Genomic DNA, 9,239 nt, shown 5'->3' with positions numbered 1-9,239 from the left:
ATTAAAAATGAAATTGGTATTGCGCGTTTCTTCCTATTTTATACTAGACTGATAAATATATATTTTACTCAAAGTTTCATACAAACGAGACCGGAAAAAGGAAGTATATTGTACATTTCTGCGCAGGTCCGGGATTTCAAAACATGACATAAAAAAAAATTGAACGATTTTGAGTTCATTAGTACAATGAAAATTTCCCGAATTTTTCATTGTACTAATGAACTCAAAATCGCAAACTCCCCGGCAGTTCCAGTTCCGATCCGCATACGGGCCCGAATACTACTCTACACTAATCACTGCCTTCGGCTTTTTTCGTTACGCGCTCTTCAAGTGGTTTGACCCGTGATGACCTTTTGTTGCTACTGAAGCAAATATGGCCGACCATTGATGGATGAGGATATCTGTTATCAACTTTACCATTATACATGAATAAAAACGATAACTGTAAGTAAAATACACTCAATCCAAATAATTTTACTAAATAGAAACTTTGCAAAATTCTGTATCGTTAGGTCGAAGAAATCGATTGTGGTCAATTGTGGCTTGAAAACTATCGACTTTGCATGAAATGTTGTGAGACTGAGAGTCTGAGTGGTTAAATTTACCCGAGAAGCTGCTCCATATAGATTAAATTAGGGATAAATTTTCTCAAAACTCGATTCAGATCTATACATGATATATAATTTCATGGAATAAAGAAATGAAACAATCTTAAAACTATTATACAATGTATTTACTTGCAAAATAACACAGGGTAACACACACATACTAGATTTATTATGAATTTTGCTTTAATTATATATGTCATCATGGTCATGTGCAAAATAAATGTACAATAGTCTGGATGGGAACATTTTCATTTCGGTATTCAGGGTTTGAAATTAGCATCAGTCCACACACAATAGCCCCTACAGTTACAAGCATTTAAGTGTGGGCTACTTCAATTTTTTTCTCTTTATATATATAATTTAATTATATATATATGTTGGATATAAAATTTAAGCTGTGGGCTACAATGCTAAAATTTTTACTTCAATCCCTGGTATTACTATTTATTTCAAGAATATTTTATTGAATTATTATATCCAGTCAATTTATACAATGTAATAACACCCCCTAAAGTAAAATCATTAAGGGCAAATAAAAAAATATGTGTGTTTTCTATTTCCCCATTTACCCTATGATTTAAGGTTACAAATAGCTGCCTGCCTTAGAGTTTTTTTGTCGTCTTTTCAATAAGCATTTCACAATATAATATCTCTCCCAATGTTGAATAAAGTAAATTCCCCATTTTTTTCATAGATATTATTTAATTTGGCCTTATATATATTTATATACATGTACTCCTAATAAATCTTTTATTCCTGCAAAAAATGCACTGTTGACTATAAGGCCAAAATAAATAAATAGTGTGTTTCCTATTTCACCCTGAAAAAATTTAGGTAGGGTAGGTAGGTAAAACATTTTATTTTATGAAAACTTTTTATTTTTTTCTATCGATGAAAGCAGCGTGAGAAAAAGATTCAAAAATAAATCATTTGATGTGCCTGCATGGTTCTTTGATATTTATAATAGAACTTAATTAAATCTGCATACATTTTCAATAAATAATAAAAATGTCCTTTCAATTTAATGTTTTTATATCTGCAGAAGCTAAATATAACTTTAAGTTAAGGGTATACATGTGGGAACAGATACCTACCCTCCCCACCCCCCTTTTTTTAGTAGTAGAAACACTGTAAATCGATGCTAAGCAGCAGCTTATTATTTTTTTAGGGGCAATTCTCTTGCACCCTTTTTATTTAATAAATAGATGTGTTTTGATGTTTGACAGAATTTAATCTCTAGGAGTGGGGTTCTGACAATATTAAAATTTCAGGTCAGTTTGAGAAAAGTGAGAATCTTTTGTCTGGCTTTATATTTAATTATGGAAAACAAATTGTAGATTTTTTTCCATCTCTGGTCATGCTGGTATAAACTGTTCTGGGACCAGCTAGAGAAAATTTAAAAGAATAAAAGTAGACATGGTGCAGGGGCAGATTCATTTATAAATGAACATGAATCATACACCATGTCTGCCTACTGGGGAAAGCTTTCTATTTCTCGTTACACATTGTCTGCCTCTCCAACTGTCAAATCCCCAAAAGCATATTATGTCTGAGAACATTTTTTACAACGTTGGTAAGAGCATATTTTACAACAAAAGCTGGATTGATTTTAGCAGTAAATTGCTTTCATTTTACTCTGAAAATTATTTGTCAAGTATGGTCTTGTCAAATGTTTTCGTATGTTATAAAACTTTTTTTTTGCCCATCATGTTATGCTTAAAAAGATTCATCATATTGTAATAATCCAGAATTGATGTCATTATATTTTGCAAACATGTGATCACATTTTGCATATTTGACAGCTAATAAAAACAGCTGCAGCCATGCTTGTTTATTTAAAATCTTGGTGTTTGAAACGCTTGACTCATTAATATTGGTCATTGCTATCAAACGTTTTGAAGATTTGTAATTTTCTAAACAAAAAGTCGGATACGGACAGACCGAAAAATCCGGATTTTTCATTTTTTTTTTTTTTTTGTCAATAAAATGTTTAGGGTCGGCGTCGGAAATGGAGGTAGGGTCGGGAAACCGGAAACATACTATTAATTTATTTTGGCCTAATTCTAGGACGCCAGTGATCAGTTCTAATGTTGCTTTTTTTTATCTTACAGATGGTGACAAAACAGCACAATGTTTAGACTGAATCATAATGAACACGATGAATAAAACAAAAAGTGTGTATTAGGTATTATTTTATTTTTTGATATTTTTATTTGCATGGATTATTTAATTACTTTATCAAATTATAAAAAAATAGTATTTAATTATTTAACTATTCTGACTCGCTGTCATATGGAATAAATATATTACATGTACTTACATTGATCTTCTAAAAATGTTTGTAAATAAGGTGACTTCACATTTAAATACTTCAATGTTTCAAATTAATTCTTAAAATGAAAACTGAGTTTGACAAGAAGCCATATTTTATCAAATTGATTAATGTAGACAAATCTTTTTTACAGTTACAAATGTATGTGACAGTTAAACACTCAATAACTTTCTTTAATTAGTATAGTAAGATAATACAGAGTGAATGAATTATAAAAAAGGTTGGATTCAGTTTTTAATTGTCAATTATACTTCCCTATATTTTTCGAACTATCTATTCATATATATGTGTAACCAAGAAATCCACAGTCTAAAATGAGGATTTGGTCACAACTAAATGTTAAACCTAAGTAACCATGCACCATAAACTAGTAGTAATACACAGAAGATTAATGTCACTTAGTATATAATTTATTTCCAAGACTGGAACTTGTCACCAAGCCTGTGACTTCCAAACTTATATCTTTTACAAAATAGTACAATATATATATATATATATATATGAGAATTAAACAATAAGCTAAGATCAATTATTACATAATGTGTTGACAAATATAAACAAGTTATTATCCAGATAAAGAAAGATAAATAATTAATACAACTCTTTTAGCAATGTCTCTAATTTAGGGCGATATCTTTTTGCGCCAAAAAGTAACTCATTTGCGCCACAACTGAATTACACCAATACTTCTTTTGCGCCACCTAATTTTCAAAACTAAAGGTATCATTTGCGCCAATAAAACAATCATTTAATTCCGCCATTTTTATATATTTTTATGCCCCACCTACGATAGTAGAGGGGCATTATGTTTTCTGGTCTGTGCGTCCGTTCGTCCGTTCGTTCGTCCGTTCGTTCGTCCGTTCGTCCGTCTGTCCCGCTTCAGGTTAAAGTTTTTGGTCGAGGTAGTTTTTGATGAAGTTGAAGTCCAATCGACTTCAAACTTGGTACACATGTTCCCTATGATATGATCTTTCTAATTTTAATGCCAAATTAGAGATTTTACCCCAATTTTACGGTTCACTGATAGAAAATGATAGTGCAAATTTCAGGTTAAAGTTTTTGGCTTCAGGTTAAAGTTTTTGGTCAAGGTAGTTTTTGATGAAGTTGAAGTCCAATCAACTTGAAACTTAGTATACATGTGCCCTATGATATGATCTTTCTAATTTAAATGCCAAATTAGAGTTTTGACCCCAATTTTACGGTTCACTGAACATAGAAAATGATAGTGCAAATTTCAGGTTAAAGTTTTTGGCTTCAGGTTAAAGTTTTTGGTCAAGGTAGTTTTTGATGAAGTTGAAGTCCAATCAACTTGAAACTTAGTATACATGTGCCCTATGATATGATCTTTCTAATTTAAATGCCAAATAAGTGTTTTGACCCCAATTTTACGGTTCACTGAACATAGAAAATGATAGTGCAAATTTCAGGTTAAAGTTTTTGGCTTCAGGTTAAAGTTTTTGGTCAAGGTAGTTTTTGATGAAGTTTAAGTCCAATCAACTTGAAACTTAGTATACATGTGCCCTATGATATGATCTTTCTAATTTAAATGCCAAATTAGAGTTTTGACCCCAATTTTACGGTTCACTGAACATAGAAAATGATAGTGCAAATTTCAGGTTAAAGTTTTTGGTCAAGGTAGTTTTTGATAAAGTAGAAGTCCAATCAACTTGAAACTTAGTATACATGTTCCCTTTGATAAGATCATTCTAATTTTAATGCCAAATTAGAGAATTTATTCCAATTTCACAGTCCTTTAAACATAGAAAATGATAGTGTGAGTGGGGCATCCGTGTACTGTGGACACATTCTTGTTTATTTTATATAGCTCTGAATTTATCAATTTTGAAGGTCGCTCTGACAACATATCGGTTGCTTTTCTTTTGCATTTGTTTCGTGAATATGATCTTATTCTCCTTTCAAAATAATTGTACACGATTCATCTGTGAATAGCCTAGCACAACACGACTTAACTGTACATCTCTACCTTATATCTTCAGTTTTCTTTACAATGCCTGACGGAATTTGTGTTCTTTAACATGATGACCGGTTTTCCTCTATTGGACTCTATTTTTTTAATGGTATGGAATACATCTTGACTCGTGACAAAATATTCTTTTACTTAACAATTTATTTTTTGGTGAGTTTTCTTAAATTTGATGATAGAGTGTATAGTTAAATCTTAAATGGAAAAGTTGATTATAGTACAATGTATATGTACATGTATGATATAGGTAAAACATGTACAGGTATGATATAAGTAAAAAAATATTTACAGGTAAATGTGGCGCAATTTCATTTCAATTATTGGTGTAATTAATACCATCAAAATAAAAGAGAGTGGCATAATTAATACCTTTTCAAAACTGCAATTGGCGCAAAATGATTCTGCCCCTAATTTAAGAAGGATAAAAGGATTAAGCCCTGAGGCATTATTGTCACTTTGATTATAAAATGTCCATTATCAATTAGATATATATTAACTTATTGTCCAAGTAGAAGATATAATATAAACATAATTAATTATAAATTCTTTGAGTCTCAAACATTAGCATTAAAAACCTAAACACATCTGAAAGTCATTTTAACTCTGTCATATATATATGTTTAATAAATAATGCAACAATTTATTTTTAGTTAAACTTATTTTATTATCTCCTTATTAATTTCAGCTATGTCAACCATAAGGACTTTGAACACAGTTATTGAATTAGTTTCCTTGGAGACTTTAACAGTAATTATTAAGACTTGGAACCAGACAGAATGAAACTGTGAGAAAGTTTACATATACATGTACAGTGTACATGTAGCTTCAATATGAATCAATTGATACACTGTAAGTATATCTTCTATGAAAGTTATAAATTGGTTGTTCACAAAATTTAGTTTTTACTAGACAAATGCTAGATATATTTGAGCATAAAATACAAGACCAAATTATATATTAAAACAAATACAAAAGTTTTTCTAAATATTACTTTATTTCCAATATTTATGATGATATTAATTATATGATCAAATTGTTAGATACAACTACACTGTATAAAATAGAGGATGTTGTATGATTGCCAATGAGACAACTCATCCAATGACAGACAAAATGACAACAATTAACAACTGTAGCCTAAAGTAGGTCACCATACAGTCTTAAACAATGAGTAAATCCCATACCACACAGAGAGCTATAAATGACCCTGTAATGACAAATGTAAAACAATTGAAACAAGAAATTTGGCCTTGTTTAATATGTACAAAATAATGAACAAAAAAAAAACAATATGTGATACAACAAACAACAACCACTGAATTGGGACAGACATAAACATGTGGCAGGGTTAAACATGAAAGCTGGTGCCCAATCCTCCCCTTACCTGAAACAGTGGCGTAACAGTACAAAATAACAACAAATTATAAAATAAGTTGAAAAAGTATTAACTCATCAGATGGATACAAAAAGAAATACATTTAACCAAAAAAAAGAGGGGACATGCCCGGTACAAGTATACAAACAACTGAAAGACACTGACATTCAGTACAGATATGAGATTATTGACTTTAAGCAAACTCAAGCTTAATATGAGGTGTGAAAAAATAACCCTAAATCTGATAGGTCCTGCAACCTTTGAACAACAGGCTCCAAAAAATCAAAATTAAAAGTGAACTCAATCTAAATTTTGTGTTAAAATTTCATGAGAAATTGTTCAAAGCAAAGAAGACTATAATATTTAAGGACTATTTCTGGTCCAAGAATATAAAATGTTTGTCAACTATTTCAAAAAGACACATTATGTTTGGAAATGTATAACTTTCTTGGATGCACACATATCAAGTCTAAAATATATTTTTATTTGACCAAAAAACAAGGAAAATCAAGAATTTTACAAATTTTGTCTAAGTTTATTGCCATAGTAACTCTTAAATTGGTAAAAAAAAAAACATTATTTTCTGAAAATGGTGTACCTTAGTCTAGTTTGGACAAATTTTGAAATATTTAGGATAACTGTTATTTTCTTAGGAATATCTGGGCCAAATAAAAACCTTTTTTATTTAGCCCCTTCTACTTTGAGATATTGAACAAAGTGTTGTCATTTGAAAGGATGGATGGACAAACAATGACATACCATATACATCTCTTTAAAACCTACTGTACATCAAACCAGAAGTAAAAAAGTTAAAAAAAAATGTTTATATATTTTCAGATCACAATTATGTCAACCTAATCATTGGAAGTTTACCAAGTTATATGAGACGCATTGAAAGCCTGTAGAGATTCTACATGTATACATAAATGGAATAGACTCACACTTACAAATAACAAGACTAATGCACTCTCAAACAAGGATTATTCACGTTTCAATGAGTGAATTGAAGTGCATACTATCTGCGCATGGAAATTTGTGTGCATTTTTAAATATTTATTTTCATTTTATTAAATTTTTGTCTTCAAAAAATTGCATGTCTTCATAAATTAAGCATGAACATACATGTATTGTTGTTATTAATTAAAATAGAAATAAAGAATAGTTTTATCTCAGACTCAATTAATACAGTTAAATATGATTTAACTTTTTTCAAAATACTGTAAATTCAGAAATTATTGCGAGGTTTTTATTATTGCGAATAATGCGACTGAGTTGTAAACGCAATAATTAAAACTCGCATTTTGTAATATTTTGACTGAATTAAGCATGACTTTTCTCAAAATCGTAAAAATTAAATTCGCATTCAAGTGTAAAATGACAAAATCGCAAAAATAAATGCACGCAATAATTTCTGAATTTACAGTATATGAACATGTGATACAAGGAGATGTGGGGTATAGGTTCATTGGACAGCATCCCAACAACACAAAACACAGTCAAGACTAAAGTTGAATACAATTAACAGAATAGTTTAAAACTTTCAATTGACCATCATTCATCAAAAAGTGTGAATATATTCAAATGTATAGCCCCACAAATAAAGATCTGCTATCAACAAAAAGAAAGCAGGAATAAAATTATCTCACAAATGAATTATTATTGTGCTAACCAGGTTTATCAGATCTCAAAATGGATACAATATAAACACTTTTGATTAAATAGTAGATTTTATGCATAAAACAATGCAGTATTACAACTGCTTTTACTACAAAGATGGAACACCTGGATGCTTCATACTCTGTATATAGATGATTCATGTTAAAAAGTTTCTGTCAGTCACATGTCAAATGTCCTTGACCTCATTTTCATGGTTCAGTGACTACTTGAAAAAAAGTTAAAGATTTTTTGTAATGTGAAATTCTCTCTTATTATAAGTAAATGGATAAGTTATCCTTTTAGAAACTTATCCTTTTAGTTATCATAACTATATTTGGTATGTGCATAGCTTGCAAGGTTCCCATGCCCGTCAGACAGTTTTCACTTGACCTTGACCTCATTTCATGGATCAGTGAACAAGGTTAGGTTTTGGTGGTCAATTCTATATCTCAGATACTATAAGCAATAGGTCGAGTTTATTCGGTGTATGGTATGATTGTAAGGTGTACATGTCTAGCTGGCAGGCGTCATCTAACCTTGATCTCATTTTCATGGTTCAGTGGTCAAAGTTAAGTTTTTGAGTGTTGGTCTTTTTTTTTCTAATACTATGTGCAATAGGTCAACTATTTTGGTGTATGGAAATATTTTATGATCTTTATATAAATTGCACAGGTTTTATTTGACCTTGACCTAATTTTCACAGTTCATTGCTCAGTGTTTAAGTTTGTGCTTTGGTTGGTTTTTTTTTAAACTATAAGCAATAGGTCAATTGTATTTGTTGTATGGAAGAATTGTTAGCTGTACATGTCTACCTGGCATGGTTCATCTGACCATGACCTCATTTTCATGGTTCATTGGTCAATGTTAAGTTTTCTTGGTTAATGTTAAGTTTATGTGACAGTTGAAATACAGCTTTATATTTAGGACTATCAACATAATATCAATGATTAGTAAAGAAGGCGAGACATTTCAGGGTGTGCACTCTTGTGTTTCCTTACTGAATAAAAATTATGAGATTTAATTGCTTTTGAGACAATAATTTAGCAGTGACAAACAGGCAATTGGACCAGATTCCTTCTCAAAGTTTTTGAAATATAAGCAATTGATTTACAGTACATATATTCATCACTGGTTTAATGCACACAACTACAATAACAATTATTGTTAATGCCAAGAGTATCAGGACATATTTTGGGTGTAACAGCTACCAAGGTATCTGTTAGCTTAAAACCCAGTCCCCAATCATGTATATCAAATAATAGATATTGGTTAATGTGCAGTAAA

At 30.4% G+C, this 9,239-nt stretch overlaps 1 long non-coding RNA gene across 2 annotated transcripts; it reads left to right on the top strand.

The window, feature by feature from the left end:
• The first annotated feature begins 235 nt into the window (after positions 1–235).
• LOC143056743 (uncharacterized) lies at positions 236–7,460 on the top strand. 2 transcript variants are annotated; one of them, XR_012972491.1, is made up of 4 exons: positions 236–444; positions 2,720–2,782; positions 5,610–5,773; positions 7,137–7,460. It is a non-coding gene; the product is annotated as an uncharacterized LOC143056743 (long non-coding RNA). The 2 variants fall into 2 exon arrangements; XR_012972490.1 differs by having other exon boundaries at positions 2,720–2,793.
• The last annotated feature ends 1,779 nt before the right edge of the window (positions 7,461–9,239 follow it).

Source organism: Mytilus galloprovincialis, chromosome 13 (assembly GCF_965363235.1).
Source record: "Mytilus galloprovincialis chromosome 13, xbMytGall1.hap1.1, whole genome shotgun sequence".
Taxonomy (NCBI): Eukaryota; Metazoa; Mollusca; class Bivalvia; order Mytilida; family Mytilidae; genus Mytilus; species Mytilus galloprovincialis.
The sequence above is the reverse complement of the archived record's forward strand: the minus strand, read 5'-3'. Positions and strand labels throughout refer to the sequence as shown.